At 37.8% G+C, this 27,782-nt stretch overlaps 1 long non-coding RNA gene and 1 other non-coding gene across 5 annotated transcripts in view; one reads left to right on the top strand and one right to left on the bottom strand.

Moving 5' to 3' along the window:
- Window positions 1-7,255: 7,255 nt before the first annotated feature.
- Trnag-gcc (transfer RNA glycine (anticodon GCC)) lies at window positions 7,256-7,326 on the top strand. The gene has a single exon. It is a non-coding gene; the product is annotated as a tRNA-Gly (tRNA).
- A 94-nt stretch (window positions 7,327-7,420) lies between these two features.
- The window catches only part of LOC129720791 (uncharacterized), a 30,440-nt gene continuing 10,078 nt past the window's right edge, over window positions 7,421-27,782 (bottom strand). Inside the window, exons 3-5 of one of the 4 annotated variants that reach the window (XR_008727283.1) lie at window positions 26,385-26,599; window positions 15,632-15,865; window positions 7,421-8,319 (exon numbers count right to left, since the gene is read on the bottom strand). This is a non-coding gene — a long non-coding RNA (uncharacterized LOC129720791). The remainder of the gene's footprint in view (window positions 8,320-15,631; window positions 15,866-26,384; window positions 26,600-27,782) is intronic. The other 3 variants (XR_008727284.1, XR_008727282.1, XR_008727281.1) reach the window with 3 other exon arrangements.

A 27,782-nucleotide genomic window follows, 5' to 3' on the forward strand; every position in this document is an offset into this window, starting at 1 on the left:
TCCGGAATTAACGCGGGTTTTTTACGCGGATTCCGGAATTTACGCGTTTTTTTTCACGCGGATTCCGGAATTTACGCGATTTTGACGTAGGACTACGTCTTTGTTTTCTATACCAGATTACACTTTGTGAAATTGAAAATGAAACTGGCAAATGTTGCGTCAGATTTCAAACATTTATTGCGAGCGAACGACTTAATGCATCTTAGTCATTTATATGTCGGTGGATAGATAAAATGTGTAACAATTTTTTGATATAATGTTCAACATTGTTGCTTTACTGCTAAATGGTGGAAAAAGGTGAAAGTTCCAAGGTCAAGCTTTCCCATAGATTTCCCTCGTTATTGGCTTGCTTCCCGAGCACAGAACAATAACATGGACGAAATAAATTCCACTGCCTACATATTTTGACTCAACAAAGTGTTTTGGTTTGTTCCTCTTTCTCCAAGCTGTGTGGCCACGCCTTAATGGCAAAAATCTACGCTGAACTCGATACAAAAGATTGCGTGTAGAAAATTCAGCTTCAGTCTAGTTTGTCACACAACAGCGAATGGAGTATAGCTGTTAGAGGTACGCGGCATTGAGAAACGAGAGCTGCATACGAGTCAACTTCCAGGTTACCTTTATTTTGCATATTTCGCGCATAGCAGCATATAATGTATACATTTAGTCCTACGTCACCATTTCATACAACCTCTAGGGCTGTATACCTTGTAGTATTTTTTTACGCGGATTCCGGAAGATACGCGTTTTTTTTACGCGGCACGTATCCCCCGCGTAAAAAGCGACTTAAGTGTATCACATTTTTTTTTTATGTGAAAAGTCATACAAATTGAAAATTTATTGCATTATGATGCGCTTAATAAAATTTTTCGAAATGTTTAGGAAACCCTTTAAAACTTTATCAACAAGGCTTAGGAAAAAAAATGAAGTATAGGGTATGGTGGGGCAAGATGGGTCAATGCTGTGCTTGAACGCGAAATATTTATACCTATAAAATTACGAAACAGTATCATTAGTAACAATTATAACCAATTTTTTTTGCTATCTGTACAATGTTAATAGAGATTTGAACATGCAATTTTGTGTTGTTCAAGAGGGGGACCTTACTCTGAATCTTACTCTGTATTTTAACACTGCAAAAGAAACTTATTTTCAAATTCGACAAACTCGAACCAACACTAGATTTTTATTATTTTAGGCGTGATTATAAAAAATATAAATAAAATCAAAAAAATCATCTAAAATTTTAAGCCAAAGTTAACTTCAGTTGTCATCTCAAAAAGAAAAAAAAAACAAAATTTCAGTTGTCCTGATGACAAAATTTAAGCTGAGTCGGACTTTAGGCTCTTTTTCGATCGATGAAAATATGCACAGTTTATAAAAAGTTCGATAGCGAAAAAAATATATCGAGGAAAACTGAAGAACTGCCGAGACGCTATTCTATTTTATAGACCGTTCCGATAATTATAAATACACTTACGATCAACCGTCATTTCAAACAACGTGCAGTATTCAACCAAACGTTGACTGCGTCCTGTTGTTTACATCCAAAAGAAACAGATGCTGTCATTTTTTCTAACATTTAGTGCGACATTTTGAAAATGCGTGGCCTTTCTCCCGAGCAAAGAAAGCGAATTGTGCACAAATGGGCACCGTGAGTGGTCTTTCTATAAGAAAATTAGCCAGAAAAAAAGGTATAAGTGTCGGAGCAGCTCAAACCGCATTGCGGAAGTATTGTGAAGAGTGCACATTTACTGATGCCCCAAGACGTGGTAGAAAACCCGGGCCTGTGATCCCACAATGGACAAAAAGGTTAAGGAATACTACAAGCGGCATCCTTCAGTATCAGTACGAGATGTGGCGAGAAAGCTTGGAACCTCGGCGAGTAACGTTATGCGTGCCAAGGGAAGAATGGGTCTGCAGACCCGTCGGAAGCAGAAGCAGCCAAAACGAAGGTGCTTATTACGGGAGTCACTTCACGGTGAAATCAGAGTGAAGTGAACATAATCCTATTACGGGACTCACGTAAGTGAGAAAAACGTCGCGAAGTGACATATGCCGTGGAATCTGGGTTATTATGAGTGTCATATCATTGAAGTGAGAACGGAAAAAGCGACGTTTCGCGTGGAATTATTTCACGACCATTTTGAACGGTGAAATGATTCCACGAAGCTGCCATAAGTCTTAAAGTTGATTGATTTGTGATCTAATGGTAAATATTGGATTTATTCTTCAGTAACGAAGCGAATCAGAGTTTGATCCGTGCCTTAAAGCGGTCAAATTTTCATTTTTTTTTGCCCGATGAAAAAAATGCAAACTAGTTCAGGAAATTTTCGATACCGAAAAAAACATTTTTTTTGATGCCGAATGTCTTAGAAATGCAGAACACGTCAAGATCTGGTGTTATCTAAAAAAACGGGAAAAAACGACTTTTTGGGACTTGGACATTTTTGAGCTGGGAAACAATCTCATTTCATTTGTCCTATTCTCAATTTCATTTTACAGTCAATCTCACTTCACGGAGGTGATTTTTGTCACCTCACTTGAGGTGGAATCGGGAATAGGTCTAAAAAAGTGGAGTGAGCGTGAGAGTGAAATATATTTCACCGTGAAGTGATCCCGTAATAAGCACCGAAATCCAAAACAAGCTGAATCTGTGAAACCGAGAGCTCGGAAGCTTTATGACAAACTTCTGACCAAAAAAATGGGGTGTGTTATCATGGATGACGAAACCTACATAAAACTGGACTATAAGACTCTGCCAGGACCGCAATTTTATACATCACCGAAGGGAAAGGAAAGCCATTAACACCGAAAAATTCGGCAAGAAGGTAATGGTTTGGCAGGCCATTTGTGAATGTGGGAAAACATCTCGTCCATTCATTACGAATGACAATGAATGGTAAAATTTACGTGAAAGAGTGTTTGCAGAAAAGGTTGTTGCCCATGGTTAAGCAGCATAACAATCCTCCAATCTTTTGGCCCGATCTTGCTTCCTGCCATTACTCTAAGGATGCACTAGGGTGGTATAAAACAAATAATGTCACATGTGTTCTAAAGGAGATGAATCCTCCCAACTACCCTGAAATTCGCCCTATTAAAACTTTTTGGGCTTTGACCAAGGCAAAGCTTAGGAAATATGTCAAACCAGCGGACAATGTTGAAAAATTTAAAAAAGATTGGCTTAAAGTGGTAAAAATGGTCGGAGAACACACTGTGCAAACTCTTAAGAGTAGTGTTAAGAGAAAAGTTAGAGAACTCGCGTATCCTACGAAAAATAAACTGGAAAAAAATGAAACTGGAAAGAAAACACTTATTATCTATATTTCAGAACAAAATGACCCGCAAAATCCTGTATTTTTTGTTTTATTCAAGAAAGAAGATGTATTTATAATTTTCGGAACAGTCTTTAAGCGGCTCTTCAGCGCTAAAACTGTGACTATTTTTTTTTTCAGATTAAAGGTTAATGCGGGACCTCTAATGTTTATCTCCATATTCGATCGAATGCCTTTTCCACTTGAGAGTTGCGTTCATCTACGTTGCATTTTTTAACGCTAAATGCTGAAAACTATTATGAAAATCAAATTTATATTCCAGGGAGTTTTTTTTTGAAAACTTTCGCCACCCAATAGATTATTGGGGTGTTTTTAGCAATATTGTACAGCACTACGATACTAATTTAATAATGAAAATGTTCATACCAAAAAATTCAGCGACATAGACTCATATATATTTCATTTTTCAAATTATCATTTACAAATGACAGATTTCGACAGATGATATCAGAAGTTGTAACATTAACGTTTTCGTGTGACTGAAAAATAGATTTTTTTCGTGTTAATTTATATTTCGGCAATGCAATTGTAACAATTTCAGTTTGGAACATTTAATAGAGTCTTGAACTTGTTCCAAGCCATCAAGATCAACAGGTTTTTTTCGATAAATCAAAGACCAATGTACTGTACTGTGCTATACAAGTTGTGCATGTGAGCTACGACACTTGAAGATCTGAGTCAGATGTCGAGGGTTACTAAATGGACTTTACTAAAAGCATGGAAAATGATAGTTTTGATCTATATCTGAAAGATTTGAAGTACTCTGAAGGTTATAAAAGAGCCATTCAACTTGCGAATGATTTAAATATCTTGGCAGTAAAATGAAGAATAAGATTGCTTGGTTTTCAAGTCATAGAAAGTTTTAAGACTATTGAAACAATACACAAACAATAACCCTAACGCATTTGAATTTAAAGAAAGCAATGAATGTTTAATCGTAAATATATGTACAACTATGTTTCCATCACAGATTTTGGTATAAAGTTCTTCGAAAACTTTTGAAGGAACCATGCTTACAAATCATATACAAAGATGTTATGGCAGCAGAGTTTAAATTTACTGTGATAGCTGTTAGTATTTGCTTGGCATTATCGTATGGGAACGTTTTGCATTCATTCAGTGCAACATAAATCAATCCTTAACTGGAAACCACGTTACCAACTTAATTCATTTCAACTTCAAATACATTTTCGGCTGATTATGATCACAACTTCTATCAATCTCAAATCAAAGTAGCACGAATGGTGTTTATGTAGCTATGTGGATCGCCAAAGGTAGCCGATGTTAAGATAAAGATAAACCCGTTTCACTTCAGTACGACTTGAACTGCCTTCCAGATCTGTCGCATTTTACCAACAGCTCGAGGCTTGTCTTAGACTACCGAGAGATATTGCAAATTTTCCGCTTTCAACAAGTAATCTTTTTTAAAGAGTATCTGTTGAATCGCAAAGTATTGGATTTGTTTTTAACGTTTAACGAGTGATTAATGTGTAAATTTGTGTTGACAAAATTTGTGAAAAGTGAAAGTGAAGTGAATTTTGTCCTGAAATGCCAGGACGAATTAAAAAAGCTCGCTTCGATGCGGCTACGAGGAAACGTGAGAATTTGAAGCTCATTCTGAGCAAAATGCCGGTATGAAGAAAGCTAAAGTTCCACCTATTGTGGTAATAGTTGCAAATTTTAAAGCTCTTCGTTCAGAACTTTCATCATTTGTTACTGATGTGGAAGTTCATTTTCAAATTGGCCGCCGAGGCGAACTTCGTATTTTGGCCGAATCTTGAAGGCCATAAACATCTATTACAGTATTTGACTGAAAAGATGTAAAAATTTTATACATATGACGCCAAAACGAGAAACCGTTTAAGGCTGTTTTGAAAGGTCTTTCAAATGACCAAACTATTGAGGAAATTAAAGATTGTCTGACGGAATTACTTGGTTTTCCCCCCAACCAAGTAATTTTGATGAAACGTAAATCCAACGCAAATTTTAACAATACTGGAATACACCAGGAAAAATACTTGGTATATTTTGATCGTACCAAAGTAAGTAATTTAAAATTAAAAAAAAAGCAAGTGTTTTATTCAATGTGCGAGTAAAGTGGAAGAGTTCAAGAGACATGGAGGTATCCATAATATCACGCAATGCCGGAACTGTCAAGCCTATGGTCATGAAACTCGTAACTGCCATATGGCAACAAAATGCATGATTTGTGGTGACTCTTCCCTTCAAGATGTCCTTTACATCTGTCCTGAGAAAGAGATCACTAATAATTTTAAATGTGTAAATTGTGGGGGTAAACACAAATCAAACTTCTTTGATTGTCCTGTTAGGTCGAAAATTATTTCCTCAAGACAACGGAGGTATTTAAAACAACCTGTTGTCAATAATATGAATGTGGGTAATCGATAGACTTTCAATACTGTTCAGGCAACACCAGCCTTTCCTGTAGTTGTGGTAATAATTCAAATTTAGAAAACAACAAATTGAAAACGAATAATCCTGTTCAGGCACCACCGGGCATTTCATATGCTAGTGTCCTTTCAGGTAAAATTTCGAATTCAAACAGCAACAAGCCTTTCGTGTTTAGTGTTGAAAAGTCCGCCAGTATTGATTTAGTCCAACTCCCGAGAAGATTGAATACCTACAACAATCCATGCTGCAGCTAATGTCTGTTTTGTTGAACTGTAACTCGATGTACGAGGCTGTTCAAGAAGGTATAAAATTTACAACTAATATTGTTATGAAATTGAAATTCAGCAATGAATTTAAATAATGCTGTAAATTTTCTAAATTAGAATCCTCGCTCTTTAATAGCGAAAGAAGATGATTTTTTTAATTTTTTAACAGTCCATGGTGTGCATATTGCAGTTGTGACTGAAACGCGTTTAAAGCCTAATATTAAACTAAAAACGAAACCCCAACTATATAGTTCACAGGTTCGATAGAATTGATGTTGCCGGAGGTGGAGTTGCAATAGTTATCCACTGTCGAAGAAAACATCGTGTTATGCCCCATCTTGAAACGAAGGTTATTGAAAGTTTGGGAATTGAAATCGAAACAGATATTGGTATTTTATTTATAGCCGCAGTGTATTTACCTTTTCAATGCACTGATGAGCAGAAAAATCATTTTAAGGGAGATTTACAAAAGCTCACGAGAAATAAATTTTGTTACTTTATTTCCTGGAAGCAATACAACTGTCCCGTTTTCACTAGTGCTCTGTTTGGTTGAATCAGTTGACTTCATAAATAATAAATTCATCTGTATATTTAATCGGCTTTGATCATATTCTGGGTTTATCTGAAAAAATTGCAAAACACGTACTTCAGTAAATTTTACCAAAGTTCTCGTAATAGTTTGACAGTTAAATTTTCCGAGTTCCGTAACTATTTATTGGGTATCTCGGTAAAACATTGCCGAGAATCTCGTTAAAGTTCGACAGGTTTTCAACTTTTGTTTTCACAGAATCTCTGTATTTTAATGTATTACCGAAATTTTTACCGGGATCTCAGCTGTTGAAATCTCGATAATGTATTTTACCGTGCTCGGTGATAATATCTAAGTGAGAAATTCGCAGTAGATGCGGTTAGGCTAGCGAACCTATACATTAGAGAAATGACAAGACACTCACCGTTAAGGCAACTGTCAACATCAAAACGGGCGAGTTGTATCATTTTGCATTGCCGTTATCCGTTTTGATGTTGACAGTTGCCTTAACGGTGAGTGTCTTGTCATTTCTCTAATGTATAGGTTCGCTAGGTTAGGCTGAGTTGAAGAGGATGAACCCATCTCGCGCGTACTGGATGAATTTTGTTTGTATTCATCAGCAAACTGTTTCAGTGTACGAAACAGATAGCAACTTCCAAAAACAAACTGAAGCGTTCACGACTGCTTTTGCGCAGCATACCGGCATTCATCAAGCATCGGTGGTTCAGTGGTAGAATGCTCGCCTGCCACGCGGGCGGCCCGGGTTCGATTCCCGGCCGATGCAGCTGAAACTTTTTGCTTGTTTGTTTCACAATAGATCACAGTATCATAACCGAACGTTTTGATTTAAGAGCACCTAATAATTGGAAAAAAAACAGTTTGATGTTAACTCATTTATTTTTCGGTTTAAATATCATACGTATTGTATTGAAGCATGCTACTGTAACTCATTACACATTGAAGCTGGATAAGCGAACATTTATGATTGACTAATGGTATCAATGGTAAAGTTAGTTTCTTTAGCATAATCGGAGTAGTGTAAATTTTATATCTTAACAGTAAGAGCGTATTTTTTCTTTGGCTCGTGGTGAAATTGCTGTTGATTCGTAATTCTACTTTAATTGTTTTGTGTTAAGGTTACGTTTCAATTACACCAATTAGAATGATTAATATGCTTAACACTTAGCTAGTTTTGCACGCATCAAAAACCTTGGCCTACTTGTGCTTCTTTAACGCACATACACACAATTTACAACCTCTCCGGTCTGTCATCTGGTGGCCGTTTGCAGAAGCAATCCGGTGGACAAGCGGTCGGACTGTTGTCGGTGGGACAGTACGTGCATCGCTGCTGGTACTCGTCACTGGAGAAGAGAGGGAATGAAATTTTTTCTTTAAGTACAATTAATCACTACAATCGCGAACCATTTCAACATGCATGTATTGAAATGGTTTGCATAAAACCATTCTTGATTTGAAAGCTGGAATAGAATTGGTTAATTATAGTCCATTGAGGCATGTCTGTCGGGTTGCCTGGAATGATCTGGTTGTTAATAGAGAAATCAAACTCATTTATTAATTACTACATTAATTAAAACTCGATTACGACTCATTATAGTAATCAAGTCGGTAATTGAATAAATAATCACTTGATTGGAATAGGAGATACCTTCGCTATTGGCGGGCAGCCTCCTTTTTAAGCCAAGGGTTTACTGCAATTTGTTTCCTTGTGAAATGAAGCTTACAATGAGAGCAAGAGTCTTCTCCTTCTCAGCAGTGCCTGAAAACAAGCAAACAAAACGGTTTTCAACAAGCTGTGATTCTAGCTTAGATAGAAGACAGTCGAACAAGGGCAGGAGAAAGGGATGATGGGTTGTTTAACGAGGTGCACCGATCGAAGGGTCTTGCTGCCTTATTCCCGGAACGGTGTTCTTAATTTGGCAGAACACAGTTTTGTCGAGATGGTTTTTTTTGCCCGACCATCACGTCTCTGATCACGTTGTTTTGGGAAATAACTTGACGCGTAAAGTAGGAATAGGAGGGAACACTATCTTCAATAACGACAACATGTCTTTATGAAGGGTGTAATTGAATTGCTCGGATTATGTCCCTCTCTTGAGAGGGATTTGTTTTCGTGTTGCGTTTTGGAATCTGTTCGACAATTCGACTGTCGCAGTGGTAATGACTATGTGATAAGCCATTGTAAGCGAATAAAGTTTTGTAGAATTACCATAGATACCGTGGTTTTGGTAGAAAAGTATGCTTACTATCGTGTAGTGCGCAGATCAGTGTTTTAATAAGGAACAAAAGCTGAACGAGCTCTTATTACCGGCATTATCAAAAACATATAGGAATTACACAAGATAGCAGTTGGTCTTTGGAAAAATCAAACTTGATTATTCTCTCTTGAACACCAAACACAACTGTTCTCTTTTCTAAAAGGCCGTTCCAAAACACGTGGTTCTGCTACGGTTTGAAAATTCATAGAAATTTTTGTTACACACTTAAAATCTACTGCCTGGTCTCGGTATTTTTTGCCGAGAACGGCACCACTGAGTGCTCGGTTAAAAAAATAATGACCGCTGTCACATTTTTCCGTAAATCTCGGTTCACCTAACTGAAGCTTCGGCACAAAATATCCGTAATCCTGGTAGTGATCACGATCATTATATGACCGGAAAATGTCTCCGGAACCGTTTACCTATTCTGGTCATCCGCTACGGCAACATAAAAACCAAAATACCTTTCTTTTGGATGATGTTAAGCTTAAATTGGTTTAAAAAAAAACAAGAAAACTGAAACATTTCATTTAAACATATTCGCTCGTTTTTTTGGTACATGTGTGCCATAATCAAACCGTGCCAAAAGTGAAACGTGCTCAAATCAAACAGAATCTGTAGTCTCAGGATGAAATATAAAACTATCGTTGTATTACGTCAACTTCGCGGTCGTTATTTCGATACCACCCTCCTACTTTTTAATTTTGAAGCTTGAGGTATCCAATCCTTGTTCAACATTTAGAGTTGCTGCACGAAACCAATTATATGGCCACAGACAAACCAGACGTGTCTCTTCGAAGAAAAATCTTGAAAAATCTTCGTCCTCATTCGAACCGTTACACTCGTGCGCCATCATGTGAGCTTATCGCCTACTAACTTCTTTTCGTAAAACGGTTTTTGTCTTTGTTAATGGGTGTGCGCGTTTGCTTAATTTAACACCAGCGGCATTACTGATGGTTTTTGTCTTTGATAATAATCGTGCACGCTTGCTTATAGCGACATTAGCGGAATTATTGCCCACTAAGCAAAATTTCAAAATTACCGTTATTTTTCTGGTCGATGAAATGGGACACCCAAAACAATGTACAACTCTAAGAGATGGTGCTGTAGTGTTAGTGGTAGTTAAATCGAAATTTCAACGAGCATTTTGCTTAATGACCGAAAAAACTGCTATTAGTTACTCTGTTTTTATATTATTCTAACTTTCTTGTGCTTACTTTTACTATATTCAATCTATTTTTATCAAAAAACTTGATTTTGCTGTACTACTGTACTTGAGTCAACGGAGCTGGTCAAGAAAATCAAGTTTCTTGATAAAAATAGATTGCATATAGCAGCGCTTCTCGACCTTTTTTCTCCCGCGTACCCCTTGGCGATATTTTTCATATCGATTGTACCCCCTGGTTTGAAATGTTCTCGCAGAGTGGGAGAGAGTAGTGGTAAATCTTGTTGTGGTAGTCTAGTTAAGGTTGCAAATTGAACTATGGTTTATTTGATTGCTACAGTCATGCTTTAAGATCAAAATTGAACAACAAAATAATTATAAAGAAAAATGGCTTTGTCCGCCATCACTGATTTTTCTTTCACGTACCCCCTGAAAGACGCGTACCGCCAGGGATACGCGTACCCCAGGTTGAGAACCGCTGGCATATAGTAAAAGCACAGATAAACAGACGTGCCTCTTCGAACAAAAATGCTGAAAAATATTCGTCCTTATTCGAAACGATAAACTCATGTGATGTGAGCTTATTGCCTACTAACGTGTTTTCGTAAAACGGTTTTTGTCTTTGCTAATGGGTATACACGCTTGCTTAAATCAACACAAGCGGCATTACTGATGGTTTTTCTCTTTGATAATAAAAAAGCACGATTTTTTTTTTTTTTTTTTTTTTAAGGGGGGATTTGTTAGTAGCTTAAGTATTTATGATAAATATTAGTAAATAATGAGTATGTGTGTCCAATCACAAATGGTGACTTCTCAACACTGTTAGAAATTTGTAATTTTAATTGTTAGGATTTGTTTGCTTTCGCAATTAGGACTTATCATTCGTAGGGATTTAAACCTACTTGTCAGAAAAGGGGAAGTAAACTTACAACTAACTTAATTGCTAACTTATTGGCTATAAAGAGAGCTTATCGTAGCAATTGAGGATTGCAACGATTTTTGTCGAAAATTGTTAATAATTTTATTTGACATAGCTTCTAATGGTTCAACACCAGTAAATCTATGTAATTCGAGTGTACCAAACCAAGGAGGACGCTTCAAAATCATTTTCAGAATTTTATTCTGAATCCTTTGGAGCGTTTTCTTCCTTGTTGAACAGCAACTTGACCAGATCGGTACAGCATAAAGCATTGCTGGTCTAAAAATTTGTTTGTAAATCAAAAGTTTGTTGTTTAAACAAAGTTTAGAATTCTTGTTAATGAGAGGATATAAACATCTCGTATATTTGATGCACTTGGCTTGTATACTCTCAATGTGCTCTTTGAAAATAAGTTTTTTATCATAAATTAGTCCCAAGTACTTAACCTTGTCGGACCAACTTAAAATAACCCCATTCATCTTGACAACGTGATTATTGTTTGGCTTGAGGAAAGAAGCCCTAGGCTTATGCGGAAAAATTATCATTTGAGTTTTAGAAGCATTGGGAGAGATTTTCCACTTTTGCAAGTAGGAAGAAAAAATATCTAAACTTTTCTGCAATCGACTGCATATGACACGAAGACTTTTTCCTTTTACGGAAATGCTTGTGTCATCGCAGAACAATGACTTTGTGCATCCTGGAGGCAAATCAGGAAGATCTGAAGTGAATATGTTGTACAGGACTGGACCCAAGACTGAACCTTGAGGTACACCTGCTCTGACAGGAAATCTATCAGATTTTGAATTCTGATAGACAACCTGCAGAGTTCGATCAGTAAGATAATTTTTTAAAATTTTGATTAGGAAAATTGGAAAATTAAAAGTTTGCAATTTCGCAATCAAACCTTTATGCCAAACACTGTCGAATGCTTTTTCTATGTCTAAAAGAGCAGCTCCAGTGGAATAACCTTCAGATTTGTTAGCTCGTATCATATTAGTAACTCTGAGCAATTGATGAGTTGTGGAATGCCCATGGCGAAATCCAAACTGTTCATTTGCAAAAATTGAATTTTCGTTGATGTGTGACATCATTCTGTTAAGAATAACTCTCTCAAACAGTTTACTTATTGAAGAAAGCAAACTGATTGGTCGATAACTTGAAACTTCAGCTGGGTTCTTATCCGGTTTTAAAATGGGAGTAATTTTTGCATTTTTCCATAATTTGGGAAAATATGTAATTTTGAAGCAGCAATTGAAAATTTTCACTAAAAATTCCATTGTGCTCTCAGGGAGATGTTTGATTAATATATTAAAGATTCCATCGTCACCAGGTGCTTTCATATTTTTGAAATTTTAAATAATTGATTCAATCTCATTCAAGTTAGTTTCAATTATTTCTGCAGGTAAAAAATTCTGGGAAGAAATTAAATCAAATTGACGTGTGACTTCATTTTCAATTGGACTCACAAAATTCAAATTTGAGTTATGAACACTCTCAAACTGCTGAGCAAGTCTTTGAGCCTTTTGTTCATTGGATACAAGAAAACGTTCACCATCTTTTAAAACTGGAATAGGCTTTGAAGGTATCTTAAGAATCTTCGACAGCTTCCAAAAAGGTTTTGAATATGGTTTAAATTTTTCAACTTTAGTCTCAAAATTTTGATTTCTCAGAAGAGTAAATCTATGTTTAATCTCTTTCTGTAAATCTTTATAAATAGTTTTAAAAACAGGGTCACGAGAACGTTGATATTGACGTCTGCGGACATTTTTCAAACGAATTAGAAGTTGAAGATTTTCGTCAATTATTGGTGAATCAAATTTCACTTGAGCCTTTGGAACAGAATAATTCCTGGCATCAACAATTGCACATTTTAATGCTTCCAAAGCGGAATCAATATTCACTTCGTTTTGCAAATCAAGCTCATTATTGAAATTTCTCTCAATATAATTTTTGTATCTTTCCCAATTAGCTTTGTTATAATTAAAAACAGAGCTCATAGGGTTTAAAACTGATTCATGTGATAAAGAAAAAGTTATTGGAAGATGGTCAGAATCAAAGTCAGCATGTGTGATCAAATCACTACATACATGACTTTGATCTGTCAGCACCAAATCAATTGTTGAAGGGTTTCTTACAGAAGAAAAGCATGTAGGACTATTCGGAGACAAAATAGAATAGTATCCTGAAGAACAATCATTGAATAAAATTTTGCCATTGGAATTACTTTGAGAATTATTCCATGAACGATGTTTAGCGTTAAAATCGCCGATTATGAAAAATTTCGAACGATTTCTGGTGAGTTTTTGTAAATCACCTTTAAAATAATTTCTGAGCTCGCGTGTGCATTGAAATGGTAAATATGCTGCGGCAATAAATAAAATCCCAAGTTCAGTTTGAACTTCAATTCCCAAAGTTTCAATAACTTTCGTCTCAAGATGGGGAAGAGCACGATGTTTGATTCGGCGATGAATAACAATTGCAACTCCACCGCCGGATCCCTGAATCCTATCATATCTATGAACCACGTAATTGGGATCATATTTTAATTTTATGTTAGGTTTCAAAAATGTTTCAGTAATAATTGCAATATGCACATTATTTACTGTTAAAAAATTAAAAAGCTCATTCTCATTGGCCTTCAATGAGCGAGCATTCCAATTTAATATTTTAATTGTTTTATTTAAAATCATTGCTAAATTTTAAATTAGAAACAATTTTAATAGTAAAATTTGTGCCTATTTGAATGGCTTCAAACATTGATTTTGCCTGCAACATGGCGTTCATAAGATCGAACATTGCCTGTTGCAAAAAAGAAAGTTTACCTGCCGTAATAGGCCCCAGGCAGTTGACATTAGAAAAAATATTTTCGGCAGCAATATTAGCTGGAGTAATAGGTGTACAATTATTTTCTAGCGTGTTTTGCTTACCCATATTAACGGTCATTTTCGAACTACCAACACTAGGCGGTATAATGTTCGAACTACCTGTAACCTGTGCATAAGTTAAACGGGTATGCAAAGGAGTAGGTAAACTATGCGTCACTGGTACGCTTGGAGAATTTTGTTTTGAAGTTGGTTTTAATTGAGAAATTGAATTTTGTTTACCTTGCCTTGCCTTAACAATTGCTAAACGGACTGGGCATTGATAAAAATTCGACATATGGTTGCCGTTACAATTCGCACAGCGAAAATTTTTACTCTCTTTCACAGGACATGTGTCCTTTGTGTGAGAAGAGTCTCCACAAATGAGGCATTTTTGGTCCATGTTACAGAACTTTGAACCATGGCCATAACGTTGGCAAATACGGCATTGGGTGATATGCTTTTCACCTCCGCCAAACTTTCGATATAATTCCCATTTTACACGCACGTTATATAAAGCATGTGCTTTTTCAAAAAATTTTAAGGTATTAACCTCACTGCGGTTAAAATGAATTAAATAATTTACAAGGGAAATTCCAGTTCGCTGACTGTTTTCGCCTCGTGATTTTTGTTTCATTAGAATTACTTGGGTAGGGGCTATGCCAAGTAATTCTGTTAAAGTAAGTTTGATCTCATCAACGGTTTGATCGTTGGTGAGACCTTTCAAGACAACCTTGAACGGCTTGGCGTTCTTGGTGTCATATGTAAAAAATTTGTACATCTTGTCGGTTAAATACTGAACAAGACGATCTCGACCCTTTACTGAGTCGGCTAATAAGCGGCATTCACCTCTACGGCCAATTTGATAGGTAACTTTAACGTCAGAAACAAACGTTGAAAGTTCCTTTTTGAACATATTAAATTCAGAAGAAATAGTTACAACAATAGGTGGAACTTTCTCCTTTTTTAAAGATTTTATATTTTGTATAGTTTCATTATTGGTAACTTCCATTTCACCAGCTTCTTGCTCAGGCAAAATATCAAAAGGATTGTCACTACAGACACTCGATGTGTCAGAAAGAGATGCCTCTCTTTTCCTCCCCGCAGCGATGCGAGGTTTCTTTTTCCGTCCAGCCATTTCAGGTGATACGAAAAAAGTTAAAACAAATGTTAAATTCAAAAGTAGGTAGTCTTGAGAAAGACTGATGGGAAATAACTTTCAGGTAGTCTTTAAAAGACACACTGACAAAACACAAACTTTGAAGCTATAGGCAGTCAAAGACCAGTCCACAAGCAACCGAAAAAACGTCTGATCTGTAGGACAGTTCAAGACGCACTGTTGAAAAAGCACGATTGCTTCTAGCGACACTAGCGGCATTATTGCCCACTAAGCAAAATTTTTAAATTATCGTTATTTTTCTAGTCTATAAAATCGTCTTCAAGTGGCACGTCTGTTTGTCTGTTGTAAAAGTAACTACTAGAAAGTTAAAATAATATAAAAACAAGGTAACTAATAGCAATTTTTCCAGTCATTAGGCAAAATGCGCGTAGAAATTTCGTCATCGAGGCACGTCTGTCTGTCTGAGATATGGTTATACCTATTGCTCATAAAACCAAACGAAAATGATTACTTCTGAGTGCTATTTACAATAAGAGGTTCAAAATTCACAAAACGGTGCTCATACTTGAGGGTTTTGTAAAACGAAGAGCAACAAACGTGATTTTGTTCGTATGTAAAATACTCTTAGGAATGATTTTATAAAAACTTATATTGTCTGAATCGAAAAAGTGGAACCGAAGTTTCCATGATTTCAAGCGCATTGCAATTCACAGAAGTTTTTGGCGTGCCAGTATTTAATCTAGATCACCTTGAGCTTGTTCTTCCGAATGCCATACTAGGGTAAAAAGACTGACTTGCACTTGTGTGTTGTGTCATAAAGTGAGACATTCTAGACAATTAGGACAATTGAACGTTGTTTGATTGAAACATACGTTCCATAAGAAACTTTCGCAATAAAGAATGATTATCATTTATCCAGCCAGTTTATCTGCTTCGCTTTGTCGAAAGGACGCTCCAGGCGGTTGCTGAACAGTACACCAAACTGAAACGTGAAACAGAAAAGGTTGGATTGAAAGTGAATACGTCAAGTAGCGTAATCAGAGTGACGACTCAATTTTCAAAAATAAATTCCCTGATATTCCCTGATGTTTAAAAATTTTTCCCTGACTGTTAAAATTCATTTTAAACTGATTTAATTTACGACTATCGTAGGTTTTTTCACCTAAATCTCAAAAGTCAAAACTAAAAAGGATCAGACTTAAACTGATTCCTGCTAAAATTCCCACCAGTAGTTGAACAGTTTGGCTTCGCTTTTGCAAAACTTGAATCTTGAACAAAAATATTTTTTTTTGTTGAGAAACACGTCCAGTTTGATAAAATTGAAGATGAAAATTACACTGGTCGACAAAAGTGAAAAAAGCTCAAATAAGTACCCTAGAAATACTATAGCTTCTTAACCTGTTCATTTTGGTGCCCCTGGTAAATGCAGAAGCGCGTCAAAAGACCGCAGAGTAATTGTTCGCCGTGTTCGTTGTTTTTCCGTATTTTTACGGGAAAATTTTATTGAAGTCTGAACACTTGAGGCATTTCCGAAACGTCTAGAGGCACCAAAAGTTACAGGAACAGTGTTATCAACTAACTACTTTGAGACACGTTTCTTATCCGGCTTTAAAATTTGAGTCTTTTTAGCATTTTTCAATAATTTGGCGAAATATTCATTTTGAAAAAAAATCCTGAGGATTCCTCAAGAACTTTATTTAAAATGTTTAAAATCCCATCGTGATGAGGTGCTTTTATACTTTTGAAAATTTGAATGATAGATTTAATCTCATTTAAGTTAGTTTCAATTAATTCTGCTGGTAAAACTCCGGGGTAGAAATTTGATAACATTAACTAACTACTCACTCACTATATTATGAGTTATGAACACACTCAAACTACTGAGCAAGTTTTTGAGTTTTCTGTTAATTGGTTTCAAGGAAGTAATCACCATTTTTAATTACTGGAATATGACAATGGCGATAGTGAAGCTTGCTCAGGCGGTCTTAGAAGGTGCGTTAATAGTTTGGAAGCAATTGCAAGAAACCGAAGAAAAAAATCTGGTCTAACCACTGGTTTTTATAAAAAAAAGCGTTGTAATTAGCATAAAATTCGCGCACTACTTGATGACTTGTTAGTACCTATTTGAATACTTTTCAAAAAATTTAATCACTATTTCTTGACATCTTGGTCACAAAAGTCACTACAGTTGCATTGTCTATAACGGTTAGCCCTGTAGAAGGTACATCATCAGCGCTACAATGCTCTAATCCATTCACGCGGGAATTTGACTGTAATTTAAACTATATTTGCAGTTTAGCACTTTAAATTTTCAACGATGGAACTATTTAAAACGGTTGGAGAACAAATCGACCTTAAATTTACAATAGAGCTTATGCAAATTGTGCATGTTGCTGAGTAAGAAGAGTTTGAAGGTCATTTATCGAGGACAACCCTGTCATTCCTCGGTGATGGGGATAAATGAAACCTATGCTAAAATGTATGCGTTCTTCTAGAAAATTACTTTCCAGGAAAATTCTTCTACCTGGAACAAATTATTATCGAGGGTTGCTGTAGGGTTGCTGATGATCGTCCACATCAAAAGCATTGAAATAAACCCAATTCAAAACTAACTCCGTGAAAATCCCAAGCCTTCAAAATTTTCCCTGATGGCTTTTTAAATTCCCTTATATTCCCTGATTTCTCTGATCGTAAAATGAAATCCCTGATATTCCCTGATCAGGGCCGGATTTAGACACTGGCAAGCCCGGGGCAAATTTGTCTGTGAGGCCCTCATTTCTTGAAACATCTAGAGGTAACGTTCTGGAAGGTGACGAGCAAAAAAAAGCTCGCCCCAGGACTAGGGGGGCCCCTTGAATCGGGTGGCCGGGGCATTTACGCCCTTTGCCCCCCCCCCCTCTTCAAATCCGGGCCTGTCCCTGTTTCTTCTGGTTTTTCGCGGTAGTCGCCACCCTGGTAATAATTGACGGAGACGAGTTCGAGGTGGTTGACGAATTTGTATACCTCGGTTCTTTGGTAACGTCAGACAACAACTGCAGCAGAGATATTCGCAGACGTATTGTAGCTGGAAGTCGTGCCTAATATGCACTACACAAGACTTTGAGGCCTGCTTAACTTCGCCCTGTACCAAGTGCACCATGTACAAGACGCTTGTACGACCAGTAGTCCTCTCCGGGCACGAGACATGGACAATGCTCGAGGAGGACTTGCAAGCACTGGCCGTTTTCGAACGACGTGTGCTTAGGACTATCTTCGGCGAAGTATGTGAGAACGTTATTATCAAAAAAAAAGCATGGGCGCAACTAAGGAAAATTTCTAGGGGGGGCTAGTTTTCATACACTTCATTTAAAAAACAATAGGGAAAAAAGTTACAATACGCCTATTTCAAAACACATAAAATAGTGTCGTAGCAGAAGACAAAATCACTTCAATCGAGAATAAATCTCCGAAGATGTATTGAATATCTTGACCATCTCTTTCAGCTGACACTGATTCGATATTGAGGCGAACTAGGTTTGGTAAACGGCTGGGCAGTGCGTACTAGCAGCACACCCGTGCTAGTCGGCATAAAATAGATCCCAGTGTGGTCCAAGCCATAATGCCATATTCTTAACTCCACGTGGAACCGACTGGAATACGAGCAACCATGAGAAGATTGAGGATCCGGTGGGAACTTGGTCGTATACTGACAGGGAAGCGGTAGTTGTTCTCCTTGGAGAGCAGCTCGTCTGAGCGTGTTTTCCAGGATGGGGGTGGCTCGAACAGCGACTGACCCGAAGTGGATGGTGAACTATGAAATGCGGTGTCTCGCCTCTACACCCAAGACAGCGGCCCCGTCGCGAGACTAGGTACCGCAGCCCTAGTAAAGCAGCATGCTAAAATAAACATACTACGAACAATCAAGAATTGAAAACGAACCGGAATTACCCGCAATGATCTAGTGACGAAATAAGGCCGATGATTAGAAGCACGGTACATGTATCAGTAGATCGCTTAACGCCTCGGATGCCGACCGGATCCTGCTGGATCAGCTAGAACTTCACCAGTTCGGCATCGTTGCGCTCCAGGAGCTTTACCGAAAATGAAAGAAAGTACGGCGAATTTGTGGCCGCAGGGCACAATTTTACCAGAGCGGCGGCACAAACAATGAGCTGGGTACCGGTTTTATAGTGCTGGGCAGGATGCACAGTCGTGCGATCAAGTGACAGACGCTCAGCGACACGTTGTGTTTGTTGAGAATAAAAGACCGGTTCTACAACTACACCATCCTCAATGCCTACTGCCCTCTCGAAGGACATTCCGATATAGAGAAAGAAACGTTCCACGCACAGCTGGGGAAACTCTACGATAGCTGCTCGCGTAGAGACATCAAGATCGTCATTGGGGACATGAACGCTCAGGTCGGTAGGGAAAACATATATAAGCCGGTGATTAGCCCGCACAGCCTGTCCGAAGAACCTGCTTTCCCCAAAAAGACATCCACGAAACCACCTGGAGATCACCTGACCAACGAACAAACCAAATTGACCATGTTCTCATCGACGGCTCTTTTTCCTCAGACATACAAACGTACGCACCAATTGTGGTGGGGATATTGGCATGACCACTTCGATCGAGTCTAGTGCGACGAAGTAAAAAGTTGACGATGTAGCCGATACGGCCGGTAGTTCTCTACGGAATCGATACATCAACGCTTCTGGCCTTAACGCTCTTGGAGTTTTCGAACAGAAGGTGATGCGGACTATCTATTGTGGAGTACAGACAGACGACGGATAATGGCGACAGTGCATGAACCATGAGCTGCACGCGCTGCTTGGAGAGAACCCCGTTGCACAGCTGGCGATAGTCAATAGGTTGCGGTGGGCCATACGCGTCGTAAGGATGCCGGACGATGATCCTGTGAAATCACTTCTCTTCAGCAACCCTGTGGACTAGGGGGCGCAGCGTGCGAGATGGCTCGACCAGATCGAAGGAGACTTGCGGGTGGTGAGACGTCTGAGGAACTGGCGAAACACAGCCCAAAACCGAGCAGCATGGCAACAACTCCTTGATACAGCACGAGCCACCACGGCACTCGTCTTATTAGTAAGGTAAGTAAGAGAGCTAGGTTTGAGAATCGATCCTGGGCACAGTACTAGTTCTCAGCCAATGAATGATGACTTCTCAATTTGTGTTGATTTTGATGCTCTGATAGGAAGTATGGGATGTATTAATATTGACTACAATTATTCTCTGGGAAATTCTAGGGGGGGGGGGCTTAAAACTTGCTAGGGGGGGCTGTAGCCCCCCTTAGCCCCCCCGTAGTTGCGCCCATGAAAAAAAGTACCATGAAAACGGCAAATGCCAGTTTGCTTGTTATGATGTTCTTCATCTCTTCATCTCTGGGTAAATTTTCAAAAAAATCGTTGGTAGCATTTTTGAGTTATGTCTATTTTATGTCAAAATGTCAGATATCCTTAGAAAATTCATAAAAACTCCACCAGTAATTAGTCTTAGCCTCTCAGACATCAATGAAACTTTGTAAGAATAGATGTTTCGCTTCCCAAAAGGCAATTTTTATATTACTAAAACATAATCAAGTTTTTAAAAAGGTGTAACTTCTTCTACGGTGCTCCTCAGATCGTTATTTAAAAAACGTTAGATATAACAGATTCAATTCGTTATATTTTGATGGCGTAAACCATTTTCAATTATTTTTCACTAGATAAAATGTCATGGTGCTCAAACGTTATGATTTAAGTCAGTGTAACATAACATAATGCTTGAATGTTGGGTTATGAGAGGTGCATATTTTTTTCTTCTTTTTCATTCCAATTTCCAAATGTATATACTTTTTCGCGTTTATGATATTATTTTACTTGTATATTTACCATACATATGTTAAAATCTACTTATATTTAACTATGCAATAAAAATGAAATAAGAAATAAAATATAAAACAACTATAAGTGTCCGCTTTTATAATCAACAACTGCGATTTGTAGGTCATTGATGTTGATACAGTTTTGTATCGCTCCCAAGTAAGAGCAAAATCACTGTGGACAGATTCTGACGCCTGCTCGTTATGGAATCCCAAACCTCTGCCAGTTGCATTGCAAAATTCCTTTACGTGGAATTTTGTAATGTGATATTTGGATGATTTTGGAAGATTTAGTTCTTCCCAGCATTCGATGAACTTATCCAAAGCATCTTCAAAACCAGCTAGCAATTCAACTGAGAAGCACCTCGTATATATTTTTTCGAAATGCTTTAGGACCTAAAACGGTAATTTAAATAAATGAAAAAGTTTTTAAATATATTCCGAACCTACATTGAAGTACCTAACTAGATCCTCGTTATCTTGAAGAACGATAGGTCCGGTAAACCAATTGGCTCGTTGCTGACGGCGCACGTGTGCTTTATGTGCCCACAAGTCTGCCCAATCTGGACATTATTTTTCTACTGCTTGAAATACAGCATTAACCAAGGGTAAAGTGTAGTGGCGGAGGAGGGCATATTTTCAAGATCAGTTCTTCATCTTTTCCACTGATCAACGGTGGATGAATACAACAAGCGGGCGATTTAGCTACGTACGAGCTACGGTCCCTAATTTTACCAATTGTTCTGGGTATACCGCTTAACGTTTGCAGGTTCTTCTTTTCCACTTCACAGTATGGACAAGGATACGACGATGAGTGTGCCATTATACCCACGATAATATTTATGATTTTTAAATCACCAGCGACAATTTATTTCAAGTTCGTCAATTGTAATAATTTTTTTCAAATCAACGAAATATATTCGTATTTTCCGGTAGGGATGGTGCTAATGCAATGATATGTAAACGCTTTACCCCACTGTCTTTGAATGAATTGGAAGATTGTTCAGAAAGACTTGATAATACAGAGAGAGTTAGCTTCAAGAACCTACTTCACCATCAAATCCAAGCTTTACGACTTGGTCATGTCCCTCTGTGTCCTGTCTGGAATATTTGATCCGTTCAATGAGGCTCAAAACATTCTTGCAGTAAATAGTGATGGGAAATATCGCCCAAAAAGTACATCGATAACAATCGATAATTCCGGGGGTTTTATCGATATTATCGATAAGTATCGATAATTTGACAGCTAAGGTTTGCAGTAAAAAAAATTTTTTTCAGATGATGAATAAAAACTATTTCAGATGGTGATGAAAAAAAAACTATGACAGATAAATAAGTTGGATGAATTTCCCATGCAAGGTTATCATGTTAGCTTCCTCGCAAAAAAATATTACGTCCTTGCGTGCGGCCTTCCGGCAGTAACCGTAACATTTGCCATGGCGGACGAAAACATGCGTGTAGCCATGTTTTTAAGCTCTTTCTTCGTTTTTTTTTTTATTTAATTCCTCCTCCGTTTTCGCGACAAAATTGTTGGAATAGATCTTGCGCTTCAAGTCCCAGAAATTCTCGATGGGAAGCAGGTGGGTGACATTGGGCGGACTCGCCGACTTCGGTACCACATCGATATTCAGCCGCTCCATCTCCTCCTACGATCGCTTCGAGTAGTTGGCCGACGTCAAATCTGGCCAGAACACCGTGTCTTCGCGCTTATGGTATTTCGTGATGAACGACGCAACGTCTGTCAGGCACTTCGTACTATAAATTTCCCCGTTCACGGCCAGCCCGGAGCGAAAGAAGAGTAACTTGGACATCCCTTTCTCGCTGATTGTCAGCCACAGCCGCACCTTCTTGGGGAACTTGGTCTGTGAAATAAACTTTACCTCGGTGCTCACTTCCTTCGTGGGGGAGGTAAAATACGAAGAACCCTGCTAGTCGTTGCCATCCAGGGTGAGACAGGTCTAGTCGTCCATCACTACTGCCACGTCGCGATTCGCCGCGAAAATCGACTTGACCATCTTATTCAACCGCTGTCGCTGCGTCATTGCCTGCAGCTCCGAGACCAGTGGTCGGGACTGCAGCTTCTTGTATGCATGTCCATGTTCTCCAGATACTTTTTCACTGTTTTAGAGCATGCATCAACCTCTCGGCCAAGTGCACGCAGCGATTTAGCCACTTTTCCCTCGGTCTTCCTCTTCAGCATCCTTTTGGTTATCAGCAAGCTTCTTGTCACTCAGGGTCGTTGGCCGACCAGAACCGGGTTTTCTTTCGATGCTCTGATCATTGTCCAATAGTGTCAAAATGTTGTAGATGCCAGAACCAGCATACCCGGTGTCCACAAAGTGCCGCACGATGTCTGTTTTTGACGCCATTTTGAAACCCATGAAATCGGCAATTTTTGTCCATTTTTTTTTACCGCAAACGTTATTGCGGTTATAGTTACGGCCCAAACAGATTGGATACGTTTGCGTTGCGTTGACGTCAATTTGACAGTAAATGTATGGCCTAACTGTCGAATTGCCGCAAACGCAGCCGCAGTGGCGTAGCGTAACCGGGTGACACCCGGGGCGGAAAATTTGGCACCCCCCATTTCCCATGGGTGTCACCCCCGCCAGGTTGCAGTGAAATCATTTTGTTACCCAAAACTGTGAGAGATATCACGTTCGTTTTCGATTTAACTAAATCTACCGATTTTTGAAAAAATGGTTGCGATTATTTTCTTAAAAGTAAATTTATATAATTTTCGGGATTTCACAGTGACCTCCACCTAATTGATAGTTAATCTCACGGATATCACCCTTTTGAATGTGACACGTATGAAAATTTTCCTCATGGGTGTCACCCCCTGAAGGGTGACACCCGGGGCGGACCGCCCCCGCCGCCCCCGCCGCCCCCACCACGCTACGCCAGTGCACAGCCGCAACGTATCCATTGTGTTAAGGCCTTGAATGACAAATCTTACGATACTGCGAATGATAATTCAAACTACCGCAGAGTTAAACAGTTTGTTTTGGAAAGTCTTTGAGTTTTACGCCGGGAGTGCTTTCTACGGAGTAGTTTCAAGCCGAAGTTCATTTTGAAGGTTGTGTAATAAGGGAAATAATTGAAGCAAGCAAAATTCTGTCAATTTTTAAATGGCCAAAACTTCACGAAAAATTAATCAATTCAGACAAAACAGGTTTCATTTTACTGGAAAACTGTCCTAGAACCCTAGTATAACTTGAGAACTGGACGTGACCAAGGGTCACTGGAAATGTTTCAGATTTCCGGAGTGTGTGCCAAAGTGTACATTTTTGCAACGCGTAGAACTTTTTCTGACATTCTGTTTCTCATAGGTTTATATGTTGTCAATACATCAAAATTTATTTCAGGTTCATTGGTAGCCAAAGTTTGAAAATTCGCCAAGGAATCATCGAGGTATGAATTTATTAAGTATGGGTGTTGACTTTGGCGGTTTTTTCCCTGTTGGGTACTAATTTTCTTTGAGCTTGCAGCACTCTAGCAGAATTCAATCGAACATTTTGGGTGTGTAGGTCTTATTAAACCAAGCAACTTTGCAAACTTGCGTTTGAAATTTTATCTGGATTAACATTTAAAAAGGTCAGATTGAAAGTTGAGACCATGATAATTGTTAGTCAAAATTCCGATCATCATGTGACAAATTTCAGGAACTCATTGCTGAAAATTGCACTCTTCAGGATGGGGTAAGTTCATCGAAGCAGTCCCAATTGTTTGCATGCTTTGGTTGGAAAAAAAATTCAAAAATAAATGTTAACAAGTGTACCGTTTTTTGAACCCGTTTGTCCCGTTTTTATCCCGAGAAAATCTGGTCAGCCTACTTCAAAAATATAAAAAAATGAGTTTAAGATCCTGCTCTGAAAAACTATAATTTTAAAAACTAAAAATGATTTTAGAAAATATCGGTGATCTCAGATTTTTTTAAATGAAGTATTTTAGATAGACAATTTAGTTGCCTAAAACGTTCTATGCGTTGCAAAAATGTACACTTTGACACACATTCTTGAAATCCGAAACATTTTCGGTGTAGGATGGTCACACCAAGTTCCCAAGTAATACTAATATAATACTGTTTGCCAGTGGAATGAAACTGGTTATCAAAATTGATTCATTTTTCGTAAAGTTCTGGCCATTTAAAATTTGAGAGAATTTTTTTTATCTCAATTATTTTTTTCCACCCCCTGTATAAATCAGGATACTTTTTTTGGCGCAACAATTTCGTTGATTTGGATTTTTAGTGGAACTAAAAATTGTTTGTTGGGTAACAGATACTTTAAACTTAAACAGTTCCAAGTTAAACTAAACAATTACCAGAGAATTACCAATAGACTGCCGCTATGCATGTCCATCATATTATAAGAGTTGGCAAGCCAAAGCAAATGCATTTTATTACAATTTCGTGTCATTGCTTTTTATGAGATGGTGCGAAAAGTTTGGATATTTTTTTAAAGTTCTCCAGTACTGAGTTGTCGAATTCATTCGTTCATAGGAAACTAAAAACTATAAATACCTTTTTAGTTACCATCATTTCTCAGAAACTCAGTGACATCCGGGGCGAACCTTTACACTACCCCCAACAATGCTAAATCTTGTCGAATAGCAACAAATACCCAGCGGCAACAACTCCTGGGGAAGGGTAGGTGAGGTCTCCTTCTTTTGGGTCTCCTCCAGTAACCAGCCGCACTGACTTGTGCTCACCCTTATAATATCGATAATTATCGTTAACGTCAAAAATTAACGATAATATCGATGTCAAGCACTTATCGATAAGTATCGATAAGTTTCCCATCACTAGCAGTAAACTACTGGTGTGTTTGCATATTGACCCAGGTTTATGTTTTCAGCTATAAGCAAAATGAAATTACTTGATATTCAAATAAGATAACCGATTTTCACCTCCAACCACTTCCCGGAGTTCGATAGAACTGAAAAGATCTTCCAACTGCGTGTTCATTGTCGAGAGTTTAATTTTTTTTTTGTAATCTAAAATTTATTTAGGCCCAACCGCGAAGCATAACGGGGCCGAATATCTTTTGGAGTAGGGAAAAGCCAACTTGACTAGAGCCTGTATCCCGACTGCTCCTCCTCAAACAGGCATAAAAACCCTCTCATCTACTCATCTTCGTTTTAAATATACAATGTAAAAATACAAAATTAATTCAACCTAAAACTAATATGTACATCTATCTATATCTATCTATATGTAAAACGATCTATCTATATGAATAAGTAATAAAATTGAGGGATAATGAGTCCTTGTCTCTTGGAAATCATAACCTAAGATGAAAGATGGAGAAAGAAAGATAAAGATTAGTATTATCCTTAAAGATCTGTATAGGGAGGGAGGGACAGAGAGAAGCGAAGAAGGGAAGAGGATTCAAATACGATAATTTATTTCTTTAATAAATTGGTAAATATGGGTGAGCAAACTGATATCATGACTGGCAAGTGCATCCCGAACTTGCATCGCAGATGGTGCGATGGTGAGAATAAGAGTTTCAATTTGATGTTATTTTCGAATTTAACCCTGATCCCCGAATTTAACCCGGTTCAAGCCTTTCATAACACCTGTAAACCAATTGTGAAAGGAATTCAACTGATACAGTTTATTTGAAAAGGGTCTTACCAAGAGTTTTGCGCATGCTTAAAAAGTTATTCGTTTTTATCTTGAAAAGGTCTTCAGGGCGCACCTCTTTTTGGTCGTTAGATGATATGGTCGAAACTTTTCGGAAAAGTGATGGTTTGCCTCGACGGTTAGATAAACGTATTTGTTCGGTTTCTACGTATGTAATTTTTTTTTTGACGTGGGACTACGTCTTTGTTTACTATACTGGATGCATCCTGTAAAATTGGAAATAAAACTGGTAAATGTTGCGTCAGATTTCAAACGGTAATAACAGTATAACCACATGATGGATAACAATAACCAATATGTTTTTGGATAGATAAAATGTGTAACATTTTTTTTAATATGCTAGTTTCATTGCTAAGCGGTAAAATTGATGAAAAGTTTCAATAACAAATTTACGCTAACAATGACCCAATTACATGCGAGCATTCCTAGCACAGACGACGTGAATGGACACCATCCGTTCCCTGTGATATTCTCTGTAACAATATCGAAATAAAAATTGACAGAGTCCTCCCGTCCCAATAGGTCAATTTATGTTTGCTTCCATGAGCTTAGACTAATATGATGTCTCGAAGGCAAAAGTGTCCAAAAAGTTTGAAACAGTCCCCATTCTTAAACAACTTCTAAACCTGCTTTCAGAACGTAATAAAAACTGATGTCTTGGAAGAAAACATGCCGGTAAAAGCAACAGTACCATTGGAGTAAAGAACCGCAGGTCTCTCGTCGTCTATGATTGCAGCGGTACTCTTTTATTCGTACATTTCAGCGGTACACTTCCATTCGTACTGCAACGGTACTATTCGTATTGCAGTGGTACACTTTTGTTCGTACATTTCTATACGTGTGCAATCGAGAAAAAACTGCAATGCTGCTGTTGATGGTGATTGAAAGTTTATCTCATAAATATGATTACCATAAATTACACAACAAGAATTTTAAATTTTTGCAACAGATATTTATTGAGTTTTATCTTCGATATTCACTTAATAATCGTAGATATTATCGAAAGAGTAAATTCCTAAATATATACATTTATAGAAGAGTAAGAGCCTGCGCTTGTGAATTTTGTGTTAATTTGCTAAGATTCATTCAGAATCTCTTTTTACATTTCAAAATTGTTAGATGATATATGATTATTCTAAGCTTTACCAATGGTATAAACGTATATTAGCTGTCTTCGTAATGCAGCGAATGTAGTTGTAGGCAAAAGAAAAAAATTGTCAAGCAAAAAACAAAATTGTAATTGAGGATTGCAACGATTTTTTGCTGGAACTTGTTAATAATTTTGTTTAAAATATCTTCTTATGTTTGCCAATTAATGAACCTTTGCAAGGGCTTCCATATTATTTTGAAAGTAAGATCCATATTATAGATTTGATTTAACCAGAGTTA

This window comes from Wyeomyia smithii, chromosome 2 (assembly GCF_029784165.1).
Source record: "Wyeomyia smithii strain HCP4-BCI-WySm-NY-G18 chromosome 2, ASM2978416v1, whole genome shotgun sequence".
NCBI lineage: Eukaryota > Metazoa > Arthropoda > Insecta > Diptera > Culicidae > Wyeomyia > Wyeomyia smithii.